The 26,642-nt window shown below is 41.4% G+C and overlaps 1 pseudogene; it reads right to left on the bottom strand.

Annotated features, from left to right (window-relative positions):
* LOC139407954 (inactive N-acetylated-alpha-linked acidic dipeptidase-like protein 2) overlaps window positions 1-24,520 on the bottom strand; it is a 126,343-nt pseudogene extending 101,823 nt beyond the window's left edge.
* Window positions 24,521-26,642: the final 2,122 nt, after the last annotated feature.

The raw sequence follows: 26,642 nt of genomic DNA, 5'->3' as shown, positions 1-26,642 counted from the left end.
AAGTAATTACAGTTTTCTGAAGGAACAGACTACAATAAGAACACATTATACAGGTATGTATGTATGAAAGAGTGAAAGACTAATACACTGTGAGGTTGCTTTTGCTGATTCCAGAGGGCAAGAACAAAGTAGTAATCAGGAGTGTAAGACCAAAAACAAATGGTCCACAAACAAGCTACAGTATCTTATCTGGGACAAAAATAAACTTGAAAACCTGGCTGAATTTACAAAGGATTAACATACAATCACTGGCCAGATTATTAGGTAACCCACCGCAGAAATTCACGAAAATTGATCGCTCCTTAAGACAGTGAGTCACGTGGCTGTGGCTTGCTAAATAAAGCAGGCAGACAGGTTTAGAGACATTCAGTTACTGTTTGATTGAACATTAGAATGGGAAAAACGAGTGACATAAGCGACTCTGAGCATGGTATGATCGTCGATGCCAGGCAAGCCGGATCTAGTATCTCAGAAATGGCTTCCCTCTTGGGCTTTTCAAGCACGACCGTGTCTTTGGTTTATTGACAATGGTGCGACAAACAAAACACATCCAGTCAGCGGCAGTCCTGTGGGCGAAAACAGCTCGATGATGAGAGGTCAAAGGAGAATGGCAGGAATTGTGTAAGTTAACAGGCGGGCACCAAACAGACATATAACGGCGCAGTACAACCATGACATGCAGAACGACATCTCGGAACGCACAACATCGATCCTTGTCACGGATGGGCTATTGCAGCAGACTACCACACTGGGTTCCACTCCTATCAGCTAAAAAAGAGGAGAAGTGGCTCCAGTGGGCATGTAATCACCAACAACGACAATTGAGGAGTGGTAAGGTGTTGACTGGGCTATTGCATCAGCAAGGACAAAAGCCCTGTGGAACGTTTGCAACAACTTGTAGAATGCTATGAAGAATTCAGGCTGTTCTAGAGGCAAAGAGGGGTCCGACCTGGTACAAGATGTTTGTACCTAGTGTTCTTTTTTTCAACCTTTATTTATTCACACATTTCCAGGAATAAATATAAATATATTGCTATGCACTGTATGTAGAGGCAATTTCCTCTCTCTGTGAGATAAAAGCAAAAAAAGAAATGTCCTCTCACCGTCACCAGCGTTTATTTTCAGCAAACTTAACGTGATACTATTTGTATGAACATAACAAGATTCAACAACTGAGACATAAACTGAACAAGTTCCACAGACATGTGACTAACAGAAATTGAAAAGTGTGTCCACGAACAAAGGGGGGCGGGGGGGGGGGTCAAAATCAAAAGTAACAATCAGTATCTGGTGTGGCCACCAGCTGCATTAAGTGCTGCAGTGCATCTCCTCCTTATGGACTGCACCAGATTTGCCAGTTCTTGCTGTGAGATGTTACCCCACTCTTCCACCAAGGCAACTACAAGTTCCTGAACATTTCTGGGGGGAATGGCCCAAGCCCTCACCCTCCAATCAAACAAGTACCAGACGTGCTCAATGGGATTGAGATCCGGGCTCTTCGCTGGCCATGGCAGAACACTGACATTCCAGTCTGCAGGAAATCATACACAGAACGAGCAGGATTGCTGGTGGCATTGTCATGCTGGAGGGTCATGTCAGAATGAGCTTGCAGGAAGGGTACCACATGAGGGAGGAGGATGTCTTCCCTGTAAAGCACAGAGTTAAGATTGCCTGCAATGACAACAAGCTCAGTCCGATGATGCTGTGACACATCGCCCCAGACCATGGCGGACCCTCCACCTCCAAAATCGATCCAGAGTACAGGCCTCGGTGTAACGCTCATTCCTGCGACGATAAACGCAAATCCGACCATCACCCCTGGTGAGACAAAACTGTGACTCGTCAGTGAAGCACTTTTTGCCAGTCCTGTCTGGTCCAGCGACGGTGGGTTTGTGCCCATAGGTGACGATGTTGTCGGTGGTGTCTGGTGAGGACCTGCCTACAACAGGCCTACCAGCGCTCAGTTCAGCCTCTCTCAGCCTATTGCGGACAGTCTGAGCACTGACGAAGGGATGGGCGTTCCTGGTGTAACTCGGGTAGTTGTTGTTGCCATCCTGGACCTTTCCCGCAGGTGTGATGTTCGGATATTCCGATCCTGTGTGGTCTTGTTACACATGGTCTGCCACTGCGAGGACGATCAGCTGTCTGTCCTGTCTCCGCGCTGTCTTAGGCGTCTCACAGTACAGACATTGCAATTTATTGCCCTGGCCACATCTGCAGTCCTCATGCCTCCTTCCAGCATGCCTAAGACACGTTCACGCAGATGAGCAGGGACAGTGGGCATCTTTCTTTTGGTGTTTTTCCAGAGTCAGGAGAAAGGCCTCTTTAGTGTCTTAAGTTTTCATAACTATGATCTTAATTGCCTACCGTCTGCAAGCTGTTAGTGTCTTAACGACCGTTCCACAGGTTAATTAATAGGTCATTAATTGGTTATGGTTCATTGATCAAGCATGGGAAACAGTGTTTAAACCTATAACAATGAAGATCTGTGAAGTTATTTGGATTTTTACGAATTATCTATGAAAGACAGAGTCCTGAAAAAGGGGCGTTTCTTTTTTTGCTGAGTTTACACTACTGTGTGATTAAGCTCTATTATGCCATGGCAGGTGTGCTCACTTTTATTACTCCCCAAATGTCACCGGTGGACTGGCATTTAGGTTAATTAAGAGGATTATGGCCAGAGGGGAAATAATGGAGCATTCTGCCATGAGAGTCCACCTTCTTCTGACTCCCATGTAGCTTTGCTTACCAAAGACAAGGAAACACTGACAGCGTTTAACTAAGTTTACCCTTTCAACACTCCATCACAAGGTACAGTTATTCAGGGTAGCAACCAGCAGATAGAGGTCTCATTCCCCACAGAAAAAAATGGACTCTTAAATACAGTAATTTGCAAAGCATCTCATGTTCAAGCGATAGACTTTGACCACTTGACTGATCATCACTTAATTAGCTTTTTCTGTGAGGATTCCTCATGTCCTCGAAGAGAATATGGTGATGACGCGGTCTATTATTAATCACCTGTCTAAAAGGTAGGGGTATAGTATTGTACCGTCTGAATGTCAGAGGTGAGTTGCAGCAATGAGAAAGAGGCAGTGGAACGCAGGGTGTCGGTCCCCCTGACAGGACTGTGGAGGCTGACGAAGGCTATAGCATGGCTCTGTAACATCATACGGTTCTCCTGCAACAACACAGCACAGCTTAGTGCTTCAGCTCTGGAATACAATACATAGGATCTATGCAGCATCTAAATCCTCATCAAGGTCTTAACAAAATCATGGTCATGAATGTGTACAGAATAGTAAATGACGTCAAACGTATTTGTTTTATAACATTATGCCTGACATTGGTATCCCTCCGGATAAAATGTACATTGATGCAAACAGTATATAGCACAGCATAGCTTACACATTGGTTGAGATGGTAGGCATACTCAATTTTTTTTAGAAAATGCCTGTGGTAGCATTTTTCCAGTTATATTGCCATAAAGTCCATGATTTTTAGTCCAGATTTCCTTCTAAGACAGGGATCTTCTACTTTTTCTTGCCCCCTTCCAGACAACCGGCAACCCAGGGATTCTATCATACATTAGCAAAAAATAATAATTCTCAAGACTTGTCTTATCATCAGGTGAATGACAATGGCAAGGAAAATTAATGGACATTTTAAAAATCAGATACTCCAGTGAGTATAATTGGCTAGATATTAGGAGTTGAGAAATACAGTTGACATCATTAGAAAGAAGATATTCCCCTCTTTTCTATTATTTATCACCTGTCTAATACTGTAGGTATGCCATTAAAAATGTTGATAGCGATATTCATTTCATTGAAAATAAATCCCCTTTTTCAAAATATGTTTTTGTGGATCCCTGCAGTAAGACCGCGGACCGCTAAGGGGCATAATTACTGCCAGGAAAATGTAATTAATGATGGGCTGATCTGTCCCTTAGATGGTTTGTTGGAGGAGTAATGTCAGGAGTTATTTTTGTGGTATATATTTTCTTGGGAATCGTTGAAGGCTGACAGAAGCCATGTTTTTCTACTGTGGTGGAGAGCTGAGGTAAACACAGAGTGAGTAAATATTTTTGACTTCCTATTAAACCAGGTAATGTTGCTTCACAAGGGAAAAACACATACAGCACCGCTTTGGTCCAGTATTACGTAAACACAATGTGTATACAGTACATTCAACATGTACAGTATGTGAGCACTCTAGGGTAATTCCATGATAAGACTCGGTGTCACGGTCGTCCTCCTCTTCATCTGAAGAGGAGAGGCGAGATGGATCGGAAGACCAAAATGGTAAGTGTCCATGGTAAATCTTTAATCAAGAAAGACTGAACACTATACAAACGAGTAACAAAAACAATAAACCAAATTTGACCGTGAAGCTACAAAATGAGACCTGTGCTGAAACAAGCCATCAACATAGACAATCACCCACAAACAAACAAGTGCAACCCAGGCTACCTAAGTATGATTCTCAATCAGAGACAACTAATGACACCTGCCTCTGATTGAGAACCATAGTAGGCCGAAAACATAGAAATGCCCCAAAACATAGAAAAACAAACATAGACTGCCCACCCAACCCACGCCCTGACCATACTAACTACATACAAAACAAAGCAAATAGAGGTCAGAACGTGACACTCGGGTTCACACAGAAGGGAGGGGCGATTCCTGCACCCACATAAAAAATGATATAGTTTACTATAGAATAATATAGTACCTACTATAGAATTTTGTAGTATTATGTAGAGTCAAATACTCCACACTGCAGTATCCCTCAATGGTGTAGTGCTTACTCTTGACTTTTGTAGTATACTGTAGAATACTATATTACACACTGTAGTATTCCTCGATCATGTAGTCTTTACGGTATAATTGTGTAGTATACTGGAGAGTGCTATACTACATACTGTAGTATCCCTCGGTCACGTCGTGCTTACATTATAATTTTTCGAACGATTGGACTGCTAGCTAGCTTTACTGCTAGCTTTGTCGATGCTGTTTTGATTTGAACATGCTTTCCTTGGCGAGCTCATGCATAGCTAAGGCAGCCCCTTGCACCTCTCTGATTGAGGGTTTGGGTTAAATGTGGAAGACATTTCAGATGAATGCATTCAATTGTGCAACTGACTAGATACCTTCCTTTCCCTAAATGACCAGTAAAGTGTAGTATTTACTGTAGTGTTTTTGCAGACATGACTGTAGTATATTATAGTAACACCTGACCAGGGTTAGCTAAAATGTCTCAACGACCATACTACACAAGTTACTGTTTAATGAGGGGAACACCTCAACCAGAACATAAGACACTGATTTGTGACAGGCTACCTATTGAGTTGTGTCAACAGTTCTGAGCAATGCAACAGCCCAGTCAACACCTTACCAAAAATATAAAAAATGTATTACAATTGCAACATCTAAACGTTAGACAGGTTCTAGGCCCATTAAAGAGAAACAGTACAGAGGAATTTAAAGAACAAGCTAAGTTTATTCAAGCTTAGAGGATTAGGTTTTCTTGGTTGAGAGAGGAATAACACGCATTTACACAACTACATCAAAATTACTTAGATATGTTACTTCCACTCGATAGCTTTCTGAAATCCAGCAGTGCTTTTCCATAGATTCAGATGACCAAGCTCACAAGATTACCAAAAACAGTGTCAAGCAATACTGTACTTCTGATGGTAGAAAAAAAATACTGTTACCCTCTGCATTTACGTAAACAATAGATATTTTAGAAATACCAATTACTTTACTTAAAAACAGTCACCTTAGAGGGTGTTGCCAGTAAACTGCATGTACCTCATACCAAAAAAAAAAAATCTAACCAACTGCAAGCAAAAGGACATCATTGCAGTGGCTTTACATAGTGAATATCTTGAATATTGTCACACATGAATAAACTCACTAATGGCCAAACTCAACAAAATGTAGAACAATCGACCACACCCAAAACATTTATTCGAGACGGCAGGTAGCCGGCAAGATCGAATCCCCGAGCTGACAAGGTAAAAAATCTGTCGTTCTGCCCCTGAACAAGGCAGTTAACCCACTGTTTCTAGGCCGTCATTGAAAGTAAGAAATTGTTCTTAACTGACTTGCCTAGTTAAATAAAGGTAAAATAAAAACACAAGAAAGCGTGATGTCCGTCTACTGTGGGACTCCAGTTAAAGAGCAGATGAAGTTCAGTTTAAGGGTATTTATAGATTCAGGTAATGGAGATGATACATGGCAGGGAATGACTGACAATTGTTAGCTTGAGACTTGGATAGTTTTGTATGGAGTATGATTAATTTAAAAAGAGACACGGAAAGGTAATGGGTAATAACAGCAATGCATTCGGAAAGTATTCAGACCACTTGATGTTTTACACATTTTGTTATGTTGCAGCCTTATTCTAAAATGTATTAAATTGTATTTTTCCCTCATCAATCTGTAATAACAAAGCAAAAACTGTTTTTAGAAATGTTTGCCAATTTATTAAAAATACAAAACTGAAATATCACATTTACATAAGTGTTCAGACCCTTTCCTCAGTACTTTGTTGAAGCACCTTAGGCAGCGATTACAGCCTCGAGTATTGTGGCGGATGAATCAGAATTAGTTGGGTAACATAGATAAGATGTTTTATTTACATAATATGCTTATGTGAGATACTTGTCATTAGAATGTATCCCTTTGGACTATACTGTTGGCAGTTGCAGTTTTCCCTTCTCAGCTAGGGATCAGTCACTTGGGGCCCAGAGAGGGGAGAGGTCAGAATGGAAAATTGCCTTCATATGTGAATGTATCTGTTAAACCTTGTGAAGAAGGGAAGGCGTAATTAATTCTTGGCACACCCATCCCGTTACCAAGATCATTTTCATCAACATCCTCTGAATTGCAGAGCGGCAAATTCAAATTAACCTGTTGCAACTCTAGGGGCAGTATTTTCATTTTTTTTTTTTAACATTCCCGTTTTAAACGGGATATTTTGTCAGGACAAGATGCTAGAATATGCATACAATTGACAGCTTTGGATAGAAAACACTCTAACGTTTCCAAAACTGTAAAGATATTGTCTGTGAGTATAACAGAACTGGTGTTGCAGGCGAAAGCCTGAGAAAAATCCAATCCGGAAGTGCCCCATATTTTGAAAGCGCTGTGTGCCAATGAGTCCCCATTGAGCTGTGAATGTGCTATGAACCAGCTACGTATTCCCCAAGGTGTCTACAGCATTGTGACGTAGTTTTACGCATTTATGTTGAAGAATACCCGTAGGGGGCTACATTGCGCAAGTGGTCACATGATGCTGTCGGAGAAAATCTCACGTAAAGTACAGAGGTAGTCATTATTCCAATCGCTTCTACTGAGAAACTAATTGTCCCGGTGGATATATTATCGAATAGATATTTGAAAAGCACCTTGAGGATGGATTCTAAACAACGTTTGCCATGTTTCTGTCGATAGTATGGAGCTAATTTGGAATATATTTTGGCGTTGTCTTGACCGCAATTTCCGGGCGATTTCCCAGCCAAACGTGAAGAACAAACGGAGCTATTTCGCCTACAAACATTTTCTTTTGGGAAAAAATGAACTTTGGCTATCTACCTGGGAGTCTCGTGAGTGAAAACATCCAAAGTTCATCAAAGGTAAACGATTTAATTTGATTGCTTTTCTGATTTTCGTGACAAGGTTGCCTGCTGCTAGCAAGGCATAATGCTATGCTAGGCAATCGATAAACTTACACAAATGCTTGTCTAGCTTTGGCTGTAAAGCATATTTTGAAAATCTGAGATGACAGGGTGATTAAGAAAAGGCTAAACTGTGTTCCAATATATTTCACTTGTGATTTTCATGAATAGGAATATTTTCTAGGAAGATTTATGTCCGTTGCTTTATGCTAATTAGTGTCAGATGATGACAACGGTCCCGTTCACCGATGGGGTGTCACTAGAGGTTAAATTACTAAAAATATTAAATTTTCATGAAATCACAAGTGCAATATAACAAAACTGAGTTTAGCTTGTTGTTAATCCACCAGGCATGTCAGATTTCAAAAAAGCTTTACAGCAAAAGCTATCCAAGCGTTTATGTTAGGACATCTCTCTCAGCAGACAAAACATTACGAACAGCTAGCAGCACAGTAGATTGAACACAAAAGTCAGAAAAGCAATAAAACGAATTGCTTATCTTTGATGATCTTCGGATGTTTGCACTCACGAGACTCCCAGTTACACAATAAATATTCATTTTGTTCGATAAAGATTATTTTTATATCCAAAAACCTCCATTTGGTTGGCGCGTTTTGTTCAGAAATCCACAGGCTCGTGCAGGTCATGGCGGGCAGACGAAAATTCCAAATAGTGTCCGTAAAGTTTGTAAAAACATGTAAAATGTTTTTTATAATCAATCCTCAGGTTTTTTTTTACAATAAATAATCAATAATATTTAAACCGGACCGTAGCTTTTTCAATAGGAGAGAGAGAAGCTGCTCCAAGCTATTGCGCATGCAAACCTCTGCTGGCACTCAGCCATCCACTGACGTGATGTGATCGTTCTCGCTCATTTTTCAGATTAAAAGCCTGAAACTATGTCTAAAGACTGTCACACCATGTGGAAGCCATAGGGAAAGGAATCTGGTTGATATCCCTTTAAATGGAGGGAAGGCATGCAATGGAACAGGGAGATTTGCTTCTCTTAGGCACTTCCTGGTTAGATTTTCCTCAGGTTTTCGCCTGCAATATCAGTTCTGTTATACTCACAGACAATATTTTGACAGTTTTGGAAACTTTAGAGTGTTTTCTATCCTAATCTGAAAATTATATGCATATTCTAGATTCTGGGCCTGAGAAATAGGCAGTTTCATTTGGGTACGTTTTTCATCCAAACATCAAAATACTGCCCCCTACACTCAACAGGTTAAGGGGGAACCAATTATCTATTTTCTCCACAATGTCTGTGTGCAAGTTTCTCCCCTCAGTGAGCTTGTCCAGGAGTGGGGAGAAGAGGGGGTTTACTTGAGATGGGAGTATATAGAGTTGACAATTTAGTTATGCCTTGGATGAGGTAATGATTTGGTACTATGGAGTACCAGGAATGAGATTAGAACCTCGTTTTAGAGACCAAACTGAGCGATAATTTATAGCAAATGCAATCTGGCCAAGGGATACTCCTTTCTCAAGTAAAAGGCCTTGAAGAGTTCCTAAGATCTGTGGTTCGTCATGTAACTTGAGAGGGGTGTATCTTTGCTATAAAATATCTCAGTTGCCATTATGTTGGGACTCTCAACAATTCATTATAGATAGTAAATTGTTGAAAGTCACAGGGCTTTGGTAAAGCTCATATTCTTAAATATGAAGTTTAAGTATAACTCTGACTGGTGTGTGGTTTGTAATTCTCCTCATTTGGTAATACAGGAAATTGCCATGACAGTATTCTTAGGTGTGACGCTACAAGCTTGGCACACCTGTATTTGAGGAGTTTCTCCCATTCTTCTCTGCAGATCCTCTCAAGCTCTGTCAGGTTGGATGGGGAGCATCGCTGCACAGCTATTTTCAGGTCTCACCAGGGATGTTTATCAGGTTTAAGTCCGGGCTCTTGCCGGGCCACTCAAGGACATTCAGAGACTTGTCCAGAAGCCACTCCTGCATTGTCTCGGCTGTGTGCGAGACAGTGGTTGTTGTCCTGTTGGAAGGTAAACCTTCACCCTAGTCTGAGGTCCTGAGTGCTCTGGAGCTGGTTTTCATCAAGGATCTCTGTACTTTACTCCGTTCATCTTTCCCTCGATCCTGCCCAGTCTCCCAGTCCCTGCCGCTGAAAAACATCCCCACAACAGGATGCTAACACCACCATGCTTCATGGTGCCAGGTTTCCTCCAGACGTGATGCTTGGCAATCAGGCCAAAGTTCAATCTTGGTTTCATCAGACCAGAGAATCTTGTTTCCCATGGTCAGAGAGTCTTTTGGTGCCTTTTGGTAAACTCCAAACGGGCATTCATGTGCCTTTTACTGAGGAGTGGGTTCCGTCTGGCCACTCTACCATAAAGGCCTGATTGGTGGAGTTCTGCAGAGATGGTTGTCCTTCTAGAAGGTTCTCCCATCTCTACAGAGGAACTCTAGAGCACTGTGAGAGTGACCATTGGGTTCTTGGTTACCTCCTTGACCAAAGCCCTTCTCCCTCAATTGCTTAGTTTGGCCAGGTGGCCAGCTCTAGGAGGTGTCTTGGTCCTTCCAAACTTCTTCCATTTAAGAATGATGGAGTCCACAGTGTTTTTGTGGACCTTCAATGCTGTAGATATTTTTTGTTTCCTTTTTTTCCCCAGATCTGTGCCTCAAAATAATCCTGTCTTGGAGCTCTACTGACATTTCCTTCGACCTCATTGCTTGGTTTTTGCTCTGACATGCACTGTCAACTGTGGGACCTTATATATATATATATGTGTGTGTGTGTGCCTTTCCAAATCATGTCCAATCAATTGAATTTACCACAGGTGGACTCCAATCAAGTTCCAGAAATATCTCAAGGCTGATAAATGGAAACAGGATGCATCTGAGCTCAATTTCAAGTCTCATAGCAAAGGGGCTGAATAGTTATGTAAATAAGGTACTTCTGTTTTTTGTTTTTTTTCACTTTGTCATTATGGGGTATTGTGTGTAGATTGATGAGGAATTTATTTGTCTTGAACGATTTTATAATAAGGCTGTAACGTAACAAAATGTGCATAAAGTCAAGGGGTCTGAAAACTTTCCAAATGCATTGTACATAATTAATCGGCTGTTAATGGCAATAATCATGTGGCGCAGCGGTCTAAGGTACTGCATCTCAGTGCTTGAGGCGATACTACGGACCCTGGTTAGAATCCAGGTCGTATCACAACCGCCCGTGATTGGGAGTCCCATAGCGCAGCACACAATTGGCCCAGTTTTGTCCGAGTTTGGCCGGGGTAGGCCGTCATTGTAAATAAGAATTTGTTCTTAACTGACTTGCCTAGTTAAATAAAAAAAATATATATATAAATGTATGCAAATACAATAAGCATAGAAATGGGTAACGTTATGCCTAAATACGGCAGCAGTAAACAATGAATGACCAGAAATGAATTATTGTATTTTACCAGGTAAGTTGACTGAGAACACGTTCTCATTTACAGCAACGATCTGGGGAATAGTTAGGGGGGAGATGAGGGGGATTGAATGAGCCATTTGGATGCTGGGGATGATTAGGTGGCCATGATGGTATGAGGGCCAGATTGGGAATTTTGTCAGAACACTGGGGTTACCTATTCTTATAATAAGTGCCATGGGATCTTTACTGGTCACAGAAAGTCAGGAAACCGGTTTAACATCTCATCCAAAAAATGGCACACTACACAGCTTAATTTCCCCAATCACTGCCATGGGGAATTGGGATATTTTTAGACAAGAGGAAAGAATGCTTCCTACTGGCCCTTTAACACCACTTTCAGCAGCATCTGGTCTCCCATCCTGGGTCCGACCAGAACCAAGTTCAGAGGCAAGTCAGCAGGGGGATAAGGGTGGTTTGCTCCTGGCAGAAAGGGGATTCAATAGCATGCTGCCAAAGATATGGTAGGCCGAAGCTATAGAAGGCACATTTTTCCATAGCTACATAGCATAACATGGCATGGCAAGCAAACACCCATTATAAAGATAACAAAAGCAGCAATCACAGCCATAAATCCGTATTTGTACTGGTATAATTGCGCCGGAGGAGATGGCTGCCGTTTTACGGCCCAATAAACCTATTGTACTATTGTATGTTTTTCCACGTTATATGTAACTTATTTTGTACATAATGTTTCTGCCACTGTGTCTTATGACCGAAAAGAGCTTCTAGATATCAAAACAGAGATTACTCACCCCAAACTGGAGGAATACTTTTTCTTTAACAAGTCGAATGGGAAGGATTTACTTCAGACTCTCTACAAGCCCTCATCCAAGTAATTTGCAGGAGAAAGGCGGACGAAGGTCTGGGTGCCCGGTAAGTATCCGATGGCGAGTGGGTAATCTCCCTTTACCATCGGTCCTATTACCCAAAGTACAATCAATGGATAATAAAATAGACAAACTACGATCATGTATATCCTACCAATGTGACATTAAAAACTGCAATGTCTTATGTTTCACCGAGTCGTGGCTGAACGACGACATGAATAACATACAGCTGGCGGGGTTGCCTCTTTTTCAGCAGGATAGAACAGTGGCCTCCGGTAAGGAAAGTGGTGGCGGTCTATATATATTTGTAAACAACAGCTGGTGTACGAAATCTAGGGAAGTCTCAAGGTTTTCTTTGTCGTTTTCCAAGGTTTTCCTCTCATGATAGGCTGTACACCATTCTATTTACTAAGAGAGTTTTCATCTATATTCTTCGTTGCAGTCTATTTCCCACCACAAACCAATGCTGGCACTAAGACCGCACTCAACCTGCTGTGTACGGCCATAAGCAAACAAGAAGATGCTCATCCAGAGGCTCTTGACCACCTTTACTCCACATACAGAGACCCGTACAAAGCTCTCCCTCGCCCTCTATTTGGCAAATCTGACCATAATTGTATTCTCCTGATTCCTGCTTACAAGCATAAACTAAAGAGGGAAGCACCAGTGACTCGTTCAATAACAGTCACTGGCTTCATCAATAAGTGCTTTCGATGACACCCTAGTCAGAGACTGTTGTTCTCCCTGCTCCTGCTTGGCAAGCGGTACCGGAGCGCCAAGTCTAGGTCCAAAATGTTTCTCAATGTACTCTCAAGCCATAAAACTGCTGAACAGCTAATCTAAGGGCTACCCAGACTATTTGCATTGCCCCCCCCCCCCCCCCCCCCCTGTTTCACGCCGCTGCTACTCTCTATTTATTATCTATGTATAGTCACTGTAACTCTACTTACATGTACATATTACCTCAATTACCTCGACTTACCGGTGCCCCTGCACATTGACTGTGTACCGGTACCCCTTGTATATATTCTCGCTATTGTTACTTTTACTACTGCTGTTTAAATCATGTTACTTTTATTTTCAATTTTTTACTTATCTATTTTTTACTCTACACTTATTTTTCTTAAAACTGCACTGTGGGTTAAGGGCTTGTAAGTAAGCATTTCACTGTAATGCTGTTGTATTCGGCGCATGTGAGAAATACAATTGGATTGGATTTGATTTAAAGCAGGTCTAGTTAGCTTAACAAAGGCAGTGCAAAAAGTGCAATAATTATTAACGCGTCCATTAATTTTAATTGCAAAAAAGTCTATTGACGCACCCGTGCCTCAGTCTTAGCAACATCTAAAAAATCCCAATCAAATTCTGCCAGTTTAATCTTGAGATATGTTGTTTTCATGTGCTGCATCTCAATCTGCTGCATCCACTTATTGTGGCAGAACGTCTTCTCACAAAAATATCTGTAGCGTCCAAACCGTTTGGGCTACACACTATTATGACCCCTCTGTGGAAAGGTGAGACTCCTCTGTAGAACCCCCCCAGCGTAGATAGGGTTATTAGACTGCTATGGATTATTCATGTGTGACAATATTCAAGATGTTCATTATGTAAAACCACTGCAATAATGTCCTTTTGTTTTTAGTTGGTTGGTTTGGAGAGACTTTTTTGGTTTAAGTTCCAGGCAGTTCACTGCCAGCACGTACCACATTTTAAGCAAAGTCATTTGTATTTCTAAAATATATATTTATGTAAATGTAGTGGTAACTGTTATTTTCTACCATCAGAAGTACAGTCGTTGCCAAAGTTGAGAATGACACATATATTAATTTCCACAAAGTTTGCTGCTTTCGTGTCTTCAGATATTTTTGTCAGATGTTACTATGGAATACTGAAGTATAATTACAAGCATTTCATACGTGTCAAAGGCTTTTATTGACAATTACATGAAGTTGATGCAAAGAGTCAATATTTGCAGTGTTGATCCTTCTTTTTCAATACCTCTGCAATCCGCCCTGGCATGCTGTCAAGTAACTTCTGGGTCACATCCTGACTGATGGCAGCCCATTCTTGCATATTCAATGCTTGGAGTTTGTCAGAATATGTGGGTTTGTTTGTCCACCCGCCTCTTGGGGATTGGCCACAAGTTCTCAATGAGATTAAGGTATGGGGAGTTTCCTGGCCATGGACCCAAAATATCGATGTTTCGTTCCCCGAGCCACTTACTTGTCACTCTTGCCTTATGGCAAGGTGCTCCATCATGCTGGAAAAGGCATTGTTCATCACCAAACTGTTCCTGGATGGTTGGGAGAAGTTGCTCTCGGAGGATGTGTTGGTACCATTCTTTATTCATGGCTGTGTTGTGAGTGAGCCCACTCCCTTGGCTCTGAAGCAATCCCACACATGAATGGTCTCAGGATGCTTTACCTTTGGCATGACACAGGCCTGATGGTAGCGCTCAGCTTGTCTTCTCGGGACAAGCTTTTTTCCGGATGCCCCAAACAATCGGAAAGGGGATTCATCAGAGGAAATGACTTTACTCCAGTCCTCAGCAGTCCAATCCCTGTACCTTTTGCAGAATATCAGTCTGTCCCTGATGTTTTTCCGGGAGAGAAGTGGCTTCTTTGCTGCCCTTCTTGACACCAGGCCATCCTCCAAAAGTCTTTGCCTCACTGTGCGTACAGATGCATTCACACCTGCAAGCTGCCATTCCTGAGCAAGCTCTGTACTGGTGGTGCTCCGATCCCGCAGCTGAATCAACTTTAGGAGACGGTCCTGTCGCTTGCTGGACTTTCTTGGGGCCCTGAAGCCTTCAAAACAATTGAACTGCTCTCCTTGAAGTTATTGATGAGCCGATAAATTGTTTATTTGTGTGCAATCCTACTGGCAGCAATATCCTTGCCTGTGAAGCCCTTTTTGAGCAAAGCAATGATGACGGCATGTGTTTCCTTGCAGGTAACCATGACTGACAGAGGAAGAACAATGATTCCAAGCACCACCCTCCTTATGAAGCTTCCAGTCTGTCATTCAAACTCAATCAGCATGACAGAGTGATCTCCAGCCTTGTCCTCATCAACACTCAGACCTGTGTTAACGAGAGAATCACTGACACGATGTCAGCTGGTCCTTTTGTGGCAGGGCTAAAATGCAGTGGGAATGTTTTTGGGGGATTCAGTTCATTTACATGGCAAAGAAGGACTTTGCAATTAATCGCAATTAATCTGATCACTCTTCATAACTGTAACGATCTTCTTCATCTGAGGAACAGGAAAGATCGGACCAAAGCACAGCATGGAACGTGTTCATATTTCCTTTCATTAACTGAACACTAAATACAAAAGAACAATAGAATAAATGAAAACCGAAACTGTCCCGTATGGTGCAAACACTGAAACGGAAAACAACTACCCACAACCCATAGTGGGAAAATAGGCTGCCTAAGTATGGTTCTCAATCAGAGACAACGATTGACAGCTGCCTCTGATTGGGAACCATACCAGGCCAAACACCTAGAAATATAACACACAGAACAAAACATAGAATGCCCACCCTAACTCACGCCCTGACCAAACTAAAATAGAGACCTAAAAAGGGAACTAAGGTCAGGACGTGACAATAACTTTTTGAAAATTATTATTTGTGTCATTCTCAAAACTTTTGGCCACGACTGTACATTATTGTTTCACTGTTTTTGGTTATCTGGTGAATTTGGTCAGCTGAATCTCTGTTAAAGCACTGTTGTATTTAGAAGGTGGAAGTAACAGAAATAAATAAATAAAAAGTAATCTAGTGGAAGTAACAGATCTAAGCAGAGTTGTAGAATCGAGTTACATAACTTTGACTCAAGTCACAAATTTGATGACTAAAGTCTTGATATAATAGAAAATGAAATAACTTGAGACTTGACTTGGAACCTCAAGACTCTGGACTCAACTTTGACTTGAGACTGAGTACTTGAATCCTGACTGGTTGCGTCACTGCCTGGTATGGCAAATGCTCGGCCTCCGACCGCATGGCCCTACAAACGGTAGGCCCAGTACATCACTTTTTATTTATTTTTATTTCACCTTTATTTAACCAGGAACACCAGTTGAGAAAAAGTTCTTATTTACAAATGCGAACCAACCCAAGAAAGAGCAAAGCAGTGCGACAAAAACAACACAGTTACACATAAACAAACGTACAGTCAATAACACAATAGTAAAATCTATGTAGAGTGTGTGCAAACGTAGAAGATTAGGGAGGTAAGGCAATAAATAGGCCATAGATCCGAAATAATTATAATTTAGCCTTAACACTGGAGTGATAGATGTGCAGATGATGATGTGCAAGTAGAGATACTGGGGTGCAAAAGAACAAAATAAATAACAATATGGTGATGAGGTAGTTGAGTGTGCTATTTACAGATTGGCTGTGTACATGTACAGCGATCGGTAAGCTGCTTAAAGTTAGAGAGGGAGATATGTCTCCAGCTTCAGTGATTTTTGCAATTAGTTTCAGTCATTGGCAGCAGAGAACTGGAAGGAAAGGCGGCCAACGGAGGTGTTGGCTTTGGGGATGACCAGTGAAATATACCTGCTGGAGTGCATGCTATGGGTGGGTGTTGCTATGGTGACCAGTGAGCTGAGATAAGGCGGGGCTTTCACTAGCAAAGACTTACAGGTGACCTGGATCCAGTGGGTTTGGCTATGAATATGTCAACAACTCCAGCCAGCCTAGTCACAGACTATTTTCTCTGCTACCACCCAGCAAGTGGTACCGGAGCGCCAAGTCGAGGTCCAAGTGCCTTTTAAACAGCTTCTACCCCCAAGCCATAATACACTTGAACCTCTAATCAAATGGCTACCCAGAGTATTTGCATTGCACCCCCCCCCCCCCTTTACACCACTGCTACTCTGTTGTTATCATCTATGCATAGTCACTTTAATAACTCTAACTACATGTACATATTACCTCAACTAACTGGTGCCCCCGCACATTGATTATGTACCGATACCCCCCTGTGTATAGTCTCGCTAATATTATTTTACTGCTGCTCTTTAAATTACTTGTTACTTTTATTTATTTTTCTTACTCATATTTAAGTAAGTAAGCATTTCACTGTAAGGTTGTATTCGTTGCATGTGACTAATAGATTTTAATTTTATTTGAATTTATCTGGCCAGGTTTTTTCATGTTTTGTCACTCTTTTTGAGTCTACGTGGATTAATCTACATGCAGACAAAAACAGTAACCACAGCATCGCCCTTGAAAAAAAAAATGCAACCGATTGGCTAATGAAACACACACACACACTCTGTATTCTGATTTCTGATTTCTGATTCTGATTAGACCAGCAAACTGTCAGTTAACACAAGTTGGATGGTGAGCTAGCGAACTAATTATAGGAAGAGAGGATTACCATAATAAATAAATAGGCAGCTCCAAAAATTGTTTGCTGATAAAGAGTAATAACTGTTTACTGTACTTTGCAAGCTCATCAGCAATGATTAGCATAGGCCTACTGGTATTTTGGTATCTAACAAATACTTGAAATGGATCATTTGTGACTCGTTTCAGGAAACTTGGCATATGTTGCAGGTCACTACTTCACAGGAGAGCCATTTGAACTGAAACTTAAAAAAAAAATCAAAATACGTTTTTTGGCAGAAATGCCTTGTGAACATGTGAACTTTCATGTGTCTTAATAACAAACTTGTATGCCATCGCTAAATATGAATACAATTGTTAAATTATGAGCCTAATTGGTTTAGCCACAGAAAAAGCCAGCAACCTTCCCGCTAGCCATGATTGGCTGAGATAATGAGTGGGCTGGACATGCCGAAAGATGAATTTGGATTGGTCCGAACACGCTTCTGTCTATTTGAGCTGGTCAGTATGTGTAGGGAATCCTGTCTAACGCAGCTTTTATAAATATATCTCGTAGTAGATCTGCATAACTGTTGCTTTCCAATTTCTGGAGGAACATTAAACATTTCTAAGTTTGACAGAAAGTTTTTTTTGATTTCAAGTTAAACTGTACTCTTAGCTAGCTAGCTAGCTAATGTTAGCTGGCTGGCTCGCTAGCTAACATTATGTGTATTATCTTATTATTTGTAACGCACAGCCATTTACTTTGCTAGCTATAGCCTAATTTTAGCTAGCTAACATTGTACTTGGTTGGTTAGCTACCTGCAGATTCATGGAGGGTAGTAACATCAACAGTTGGGATTATGGTTCATTGTTTACCTAGCTAGCTAGCTACATATCTTAACAAAATATTTCAATAGATTTCAATAGAAACCGTTTCAATAGAGTGGTTTATAGATGTAGCTGGTAAATTCACTCTGGTTATATACTCCGATTTCAAAGCACTCTCGTCTGAATGTGCAAGAGCGCAGAATAACTGACGAATTTACGGATGCTTAACACCCGTTGAATATGGCTGGTGTCAGTAAACGTTGGCAAAAAAGTGTAAATTGTTGCCAGCAGCACAGTTAAGGTCACCAACTCTCTGGATAACATAAAAACAGCCTAACCAGCTCTGCTAGGGCGAGTACAATGGTCAGTGAGCTGTTCTCTCATTTGTGTCTGGAAGAATCTAGCAAGCTAGTCAACATTAACCAGTTAGCTTGGGTGCTTGACTGCTGTTTTTAGGACAGAACGCGCGGAAGGGTGGGGCTAAAGCTTAAGAGGGTGTGAACGATGTTGAATGCATGTAAACAAAGAAGAGCTCTCCAGTAGGTACCAAAACATTCAAAGGCCATTTTCTCAAAAGTGGGGTTACAAGTTAATCAACTTTCAAAGCAGAATTGCTTTCCCATTGTTCCTCAAATGCAGTGTAGGGTATGATTTTGTAGCTCTGTGTCTCTGCTTTTATCCAATGTCAAAATGTTGCTACTTAAGACCGAATCCAGGCGGTCGGTCACATTTACTTATGAAGCTTGCATATGGAATTTGTTTAAAATTAATTATTACTGTGGCGAAGACGCACCATAGGCGTAGTGGAAATGGCTTTTTTTCTTGTTGAAATGTTTGCTATTGCTTTCACATGTTTAAATGCATAGGTCATATGGGGTAAATCTGTATTTCATCTAATATTCCATTAATTTCTAGCGTTTGATAATCCTTCCCTGTAACATTTATTGCAACACGTAGATGTTTCTGTTTCATGTTTGATAGGCTTACGATACATTTTCATTTCTTACCCTCTGAGTGGACGCGATGTTTATTGTGCACATGAACTTTCAGAAGACTCATGAGGTAGAAAGTGTTTTTATTTAATTCAATGTATAGTTTCCTTTGTTTATATTTCCTGTGTTATGTCAGAGTTCTGTGTGTCTGTGTCCCATGTCTCTGTCATTCTGGTTGTACGTACTAGGAGTGTGCATAGAAATAGGCTACGTGGCCTGCGCTCCACACTTCGGAGGCAGAATGTGGAAGAAGAGAAAATTACTGTTCCATGAATGCATGGTGTTGAAACCTCAGGAGGCTGAAGAAATTCGGCGTGTCACCAAAAGCACTCGCAAACTTCTACAGATGCACAATCAAGAGCATCCTGTCGGGCTGTATCACCACCTGGTACGGCAACTGCTCCGCCCACAACCGTAAGGCTCTCCAGAGGGTAGTGAGGTCTGCACAAAGCATCACTGGGGGCAAACTACCTGCCCTCCAGCACACCTACACCACCCGATGTCACAGGAAGGCCATAAAGATCATCAAGGACAACAACCACCCGAGCCACTGCCTGTTCTCCCCGCTATCATCCAGAAGGCGAGGTCAGTACAGGTGCATCAAAGCAGGGACCGAGAGACTGAAAAACAGCGTATATCTCAAGGCCATCAGACTGTTAAACAGCCACCACTAACATTGAGTGGCTGGTGCCAAAAATACTGACTCAACTCCAGCCACTTTAATAATGGAAATAGATGGAAATTGATGTAAAAATATATCACTAGCCACTTTAAACAATGCTACTTAATATAATGTTTACATACCCTACATTACTCATCTCATATGTATATGTATATACTGTCTACATCTACTGCATCTTTATGTAATACATGTATCACTAGCCACTTTAAACTATGCCACTTTGTTTACATACCCCACTTTACTCATTTCATATGTATATACTGTACTCGATACCATCTACAGCATCTTGCCTATGTTGTTCTGTACCATCACTCATTCATATATCTTTATGTACATATTCTATATCCCTTTACACTTGTGTGTATAAGTGTAACAGTATAACTTTAGACCGTCCCCTCGCTCATGAACCAGGGACCCTCTGCACACATCAACAACAGTCACCCACGAAGCATCGTTACCCATCGCTCCACAAAAGCCACGGCCCTTGCAGAGCAAGGGGAACCACTACTTCAAGGTCTCAGAGCAAGTGACGTCAACAATTGAAACGCTATTTAGCACGCACCACCGCTAACTAGCTAGCCGTTTCACATCCGTTACATAAGGTAGTAGTTTTGGAATTGTTAGGTTAGATTACTTGTTAGTTATTACTGCATTGTCGGAACTAGAAGCACAAGCATTTCGCTACACTCAAATTAACATCTGCTAACCATGTGTATGTGACAAATACAATTTGATTTGATTTGTGTGTGATTAAGATGAATGTACCAATGGATGTGGAAATTGCCTTTTACATTGTAGAATCAGTTTATTGTTTGTAATTGCCAATTGGTTAATAGTATGGTTCTAGGGGCCAAGTGCTTATATTATGTAGGTCTTCCTTTTTGAGCTCTTGTTAGACAGATTCGATTTGGCTTCTCAAGACGAGGTTGTACAGTCTTGCCCTCTACCTGTGTCGTTCAGATTGTATCAGGCTTGACCTGTTCTTGAGGCTTTTTATTTTGGGCTATTGCCTGTGTATATTTGATAAATCTACTTGTAAATTTTGAATGATATGGCGCTTTTACCATTGGATCAACAAGACCTGTAAGTAAATTTACACTCTGAGTATGTCAACTTGCCTTGCCTTCTGCGGATTGCATACCCTTATTTTATGAGTGCATAGGCTAATGTGTTGTAGACAAAATCATGAAAAGGGCTGTCTGGTAGCCTAAATAAATAGACAAAAAATGTGTATTTGAACAAGTCGTTGTATGTACAGATTTGAGTCTTGACTTGAAAACTTGTGACTTGACTTGCTCTTAGAATGCACGACTTGGACTTGACTTGACCCGCTATACTTTGGACTTGACTTGAGACTTGGACCTTGAGACTTGCTTGTGACCCGAATAATAGTGACTTGGTCGTACCTCTGGATCTAAGTAATTTTGTGTACTCTTAATGTGTGTTATCTTTCAAACAAGCAAACCTGATCGTCTAAACTTTGCTTGTTCTTTATATCTGCCTCTGTACGGTTTCCCTTTAATGGGCCAATAACCTGTCTATTTGTGAGGCAGTAACTGAAGCTGCAGATCAAACAGTGAGTTGTCAGACAGAATGTTCGGTGCTCACCTCTCTAAAGGGTTTTATTTGCAATATTAACAGGTGCAGGACTAATTGGCCAATAAAATATGTACAGAAAATGACAAACAGAACGTTGACAAAGATTTGAATAATCACTGTTAAATGGAAGAAGTTTGGAATCACCAAGACTCTTCCTAGAGCTGGCCATCAGGGAGATGAGCAAGAGTCCGATGGTCACTCTGACAGAGCTCCAGAGTTCCTCTGTGGAGATGGGAGAACTTTCCAGAAGGACAACCATCTCTGCAGCACTCCACCAACCAGGCCTTTATGGTAGAGTGGCCAGACGGAAGCCACTCCTCAGTAAAAGGCACATGACTACTCTCTTGGAATTTGTCAAAAGACACCTAAAGGACTCAGACCATGAGAAACAAGATTCTCTGGTCTGATGAAACCCATACTTAACTATTTGGCCTGAATGTCAAGCATCACATCTGGAAGAAACCTAGCACCATCCCTACAGAGAAGGATGATGGTGGCAGTGTCACCCTGTGGGGATGTTTTGTCAGCGGCAGGGACTGGGAGTCTAGTCATGACTGAGGCAAAGTACAGATCCTTGATGAAAACTTGCTCTAGAGTGCTCATGACCTCAGACTGGGGAAAAGGTTTACCTTCCAACAGTACAAAAGACCCTAAGCATACAGCCAAGACGACATAGGAATGGCTTCGGGACATGTCTCTGAATGTTCTTAAGTGTAATAATTTAGCAAAAATGTCTAAAAAACTGTTTTTGCTTTGTATGGGGTATTGCATGTAGATTGACGGAGAAATGTTTTTTTAATCCATTTTAGAATAAGACTGTAACGTAACAAAATGTGTAAAACGTCAAGGGGTCTGAATACTTTCCGTAGGCACTGTATCACAGTCAAATATGCAGGATATTAATATTCCATTACAGCTAAACAATGGATGTACACCAAGAATTGAACAAAACATTAGGAACACCTTTGGGTGGTGAACCATTCTTCATACACAAACCTGTGCACCTGGCACCTATCACCATACCCCCTTTCAAAAGCACTTGAATATTTTTTTTAATTTATTAACCCTCTGAATGGCACAGATACACAATCAATTTCTCAATTGCATCAAGGATTAAAAATCCTTCTTTAATATGTCTCTTCCCCTTCATTTACACTGACTGAAGTGGATTTAACAGGTGTGTTTAATAAAGGATCATAGCTTTCACCTGGATTCACCTGGTCAGTTTATGTCATGGAAAGAACAGGTTGTAGCGTTATTGTTAGAGGGGTAAATATAAAGATTTAGTTTGGGCGCCAGGCAGGTATTAACCCTGCTAAAGGGAAAAGAGCAGGATAGACAGAGTACCACTACCAGACACACACATCAGCAGAAGAGACTGCCTAGAGTGTAACCTGTTTGTCAGATATCGTTTCTCTCCACTGGCTAAGACACACCATATGAAACACACATCACAGCACAGGGGTAACCCAACCAATAATACCTCATACAATAATAATGGCAGAGCAATTTAACGGCAACTTCATAGAAACAATTTATAAGAAAGAACCCAGTCATCAACATTAGAGGATTTGCAATAATCTGTATTACCTCCCAGTGGAGGAGTGCAGAGGGTATGAATGGGGGTGGGAGGCATTCATAGACAAAACAAAGGCCTTAATTTGTCCAAAATCTTCGACCACATGTAAATAGTTCCACACCAATATATTTAAATTAACAATACACTTGCAAGCAACCTCCCTTTAACTAAAATGTCAATCCAAATACATCTAGCAGGGCAAAAGCGACACTGAACATTAAAAAAGTATGTTTTTACAACCTAAACACTTTACAACCTAAGCACACTGAAAATAAACAAGACTTTTGCAGCATAGCACACACGATTAAACTGCCACGCCAACCGAGAGCTACCTCCCGGAGAGCCGTAATAGCTATCTTTATTTCCTCCTTTCTGACTACTGATGCGTTCTTAAAGTGGCAGCTCACTGTGAAGGCTCCTTGCAGGATTTCACCACACTCCTCCTCCCATGAAAAAACAAAGCCTGTATAAAACAGAGAGGATGCAGACTTTGGTAGGTTCATGTTTCTGCTACATTAAACCAGGGAAGTCCTCATCATCAGGGTCCTCCACGAAGGGTTCCTGCAGGTGTTGCTTTTGCCTGTGACCCAACTCTTCTGCCGTCGGGAAACAGAGCTTTAGGTCAACAACATGCACCATCCTCACATCTTCCCCAGTGTCCTCCAAACAGACCAAGTAGTTCACCGGTCTCAACTGCTGCACTACACGGTATGGACCTTTCCGTCTCAAAGCTAGCTTGACAGTGAACTTCTTAGATGCCTTTGATAAATGATTTGAACGTACCCAGACAGGAGACTTGGGTGGGAAACACACGTCTCGTCTAAGTTTGTCATAGTTTCTGAGCTGTTGTTGTTTGGTTTTGATTCTGATTCTGGTTTGTATTTCTGGCACACTTCACACTGCTGTACAAACGTCTTGGTATAAACCCACAAGCCTGGCCAGTAAGCCACCTCCTGTAATCTTTGGTAGGTCTTAAACTCCAAGATGGCCACCCATGGGGTTGGCATGATAAGCTTTGATCATCTAGTCACTCAATGTAGAGGGGATGAAGATGCGATAATGGGTGCTGTGTTCCATCTCCTCTTGGAGGTATTTGATACAATTTATCCTGAATTATGCTGAACTTCTCATTGAAGCGACTCTTCGAGTCTTCTTCAGACAGACTCTTGTGGATTGCCATGATGGAAGCATCCTTCTGCTGTGCTCTCCACACACTCATCATCTAGAGAGAAGGAATCACCCAGACATGTAGCTGTAGTGTAAGTGCTGCACAATGGAGGACAAACATTGTCCGTCTCTGTAATCTGAGAAAGGGCATCTGGTACAACATTCAGTTTTCCTTTGCGATACTCAATGAAGTCAAACTCCTGCAGTCTGATAGACCAGCAAATAAGATGGCTGTGTGTCTTGCCTGATGCCAGACCCCACTGAAAAGCAGCGTGGTCTGTGATAACGGTGAAGATCTTTGCCTCCACGTAGTAGCTCCATTTCTCCAAAGCCCAGACCACAGTGAGGCACTCCCTTTCAGTCGTTGAATAATTCATATCGGCTGAATTAAGGGTGCGACTTGCATCGGCAAGAACTTCTTCTGTTCCAGGTCCTGTTTGTTGAGCCAAGACTGCTCCAAGTCCTGTTTGACATGCATCCCTTTACACAATTAAATTAGCATTCTGGTTAGGATGTCCAAGGGGTCCATTGGAATTTCACCCCCTTCTTCTTAAGGTGGTTAAGTGGTTCGGTGACCTTTTGAAGTCAGGCACAAACCTGTGGTACCATCCAGCCATACCCAAGTGCTGAACAGCCTTGACGGATGTGGGAATTGGGAACTCCTTCATTGCTGTAACTTTGGCTGGATCTGCATGGATATCTTCAGCATTGACCACATGACCAAGGAACTTGAGTTATGGCAAAGAAATGACACTGCTTTAACTTCATTGGGATAGGGGGCAGCATTTTCACTTTTGGATTAATAGTTTCTAAAACTGTTTGAATGACGTCTGTGAGTATAACAGAACTCATATGGCAGGCAAAAACCTGAGAAAAAATCCAAGCAGGAAGTGGGAAATCTGAGGTTTGTAGTTTTTGAACTCACCCCTATAAAATACACAGTGGGATATGGGTTATTTTTTCTTCCTAAGGCTTCCACTAGATGTCAACCGTCTTTAGAACTTTGTTTCAGGCTGCTCATGTGAAGGGGGCCGGGTGGGAGCTGTTTGAGTAAGGGGTCTACCTGCAGCCTCTTTCTCAGTCATGCGCTTTCACTTGAAAGGTAGCTCTCGTTCCATGGCTTTTCTACAGACAAAGGAATTCTCCGGTTGGAACGTTATTGAAGATTTATGATAAAAACATCCTAAAGATTGATTCCATACTTAGTTTGACAAGTATCTTCGACCTGTAATATAACTTTTTAAACGTTTCGTCTGAATGGACCAGATCGCGTTTTTGGATTTGTTTACCAAACGCCCTAACAAAAGAAGCTATTGGACATAAATGGACATAAATTATGGACTTTGGATTTTGCAGAGAGCCATGTCAATTTACAGAAATACTCATCATAAATGTTGATGAAAATACAAGTGTTATGCATGGAATTTAAATTAACTTCTCCTTAATGCAACCGCTGTTTCAGATTTCGAAAAAGCTTTACCGAAAAAGCACACCATGCAATAATCTGAGTACAGCGCTCAGACAACAAGCCAAACAGATACCTGCCATTTCGTGGAGTCAACAGAAGTCAGAAATAGCATTATAAATATTCACATACCTTTGATGATCTTCATAAGAATGCACTCCCAGGAATCCCAGGTCCACAATAAATGTTCGATTTGTTCGATAAAGTCCATCATTTATGTCCAAATACCTCCTTTTTGTTTGCGCGTTTAGTTCACAATCCAAACTCATGAGGCGCGGGCAAGTCCAGGCGAAAGTTGAGACAAAGTCATATTACAGTTCGCAGAAACATGTCAAGCGAAGTATAGAATCAATCTTTAGGATGTTTTTATCATATATCTTCAATAATGTTCCAACCGGAGAATTCCTTTGTCTGTAGAAATGTGATGGAACGCAGCTAACTCATCAGAACAAGCGTCATCAGCTCATGGTGCTCTGCCAGAGCCCTGACTCAATTAGCTCTCATTCCCCCCCCTTCACAGTAGAAGCCTCAAACAATGTTCTAAAGACTGTTGACATTTAGTGGAGGCCTTAGGAAGTGCAATATGACCCCATAGACACTGTATATTCGATAGGCAATGACTTGAAAAACTACAAACCTCAGATTATCCACTTCCTGGTTGGATTTTTTTCTCCAGTTTTTGCCTGCCATATGAGTTCTGTTATACTCACATACATCATTCAAACTGTTTTAGAAACTTCAGAGTGTTTTCTATAATATGCATATATTAGCAACTGGGCCCGAGTAGCAGGCAGTTTACTCTGGGCACCTTATTCATCCAAGCTACTCAATACTGCCCCCAAGTCCCAAAGAAGTTAAATTCAAGGTCAAACCTGCAGCCTTTAATCTGTCGAAGACAGACTGTATGTCTTGCGGATGATCAGCGACAGAGAAGGAGTAGATTATGATTACATCCACATACACAAGACAATGTCTTCTCTCAGATCTCCCAGGACGGTCTCCATCAACCTTTGGAAGGTTGCATTCATCAAACC

This window comes from Oncorhynchus clarkii, chromosome 4 (genome assembly GCF_045791955.1).
Source record: "Oncorhynchus clarkii lewisi isolate Uvic-CL-2024 chromosome 4, UVic_Ocla_1.0, whole genome shotgun sequence".
Taxonomy (NCBI): domain Eukaryota; kingdom Metazoa; phylum Chordata; class Actinopteri; order Salmoniformes; family Salmonidae; genus Oncorhynchus; species Oncorhynchus clarkii.
This window is presented reverse-complemented; position numbering and strand designations above follow the sequence as displayed.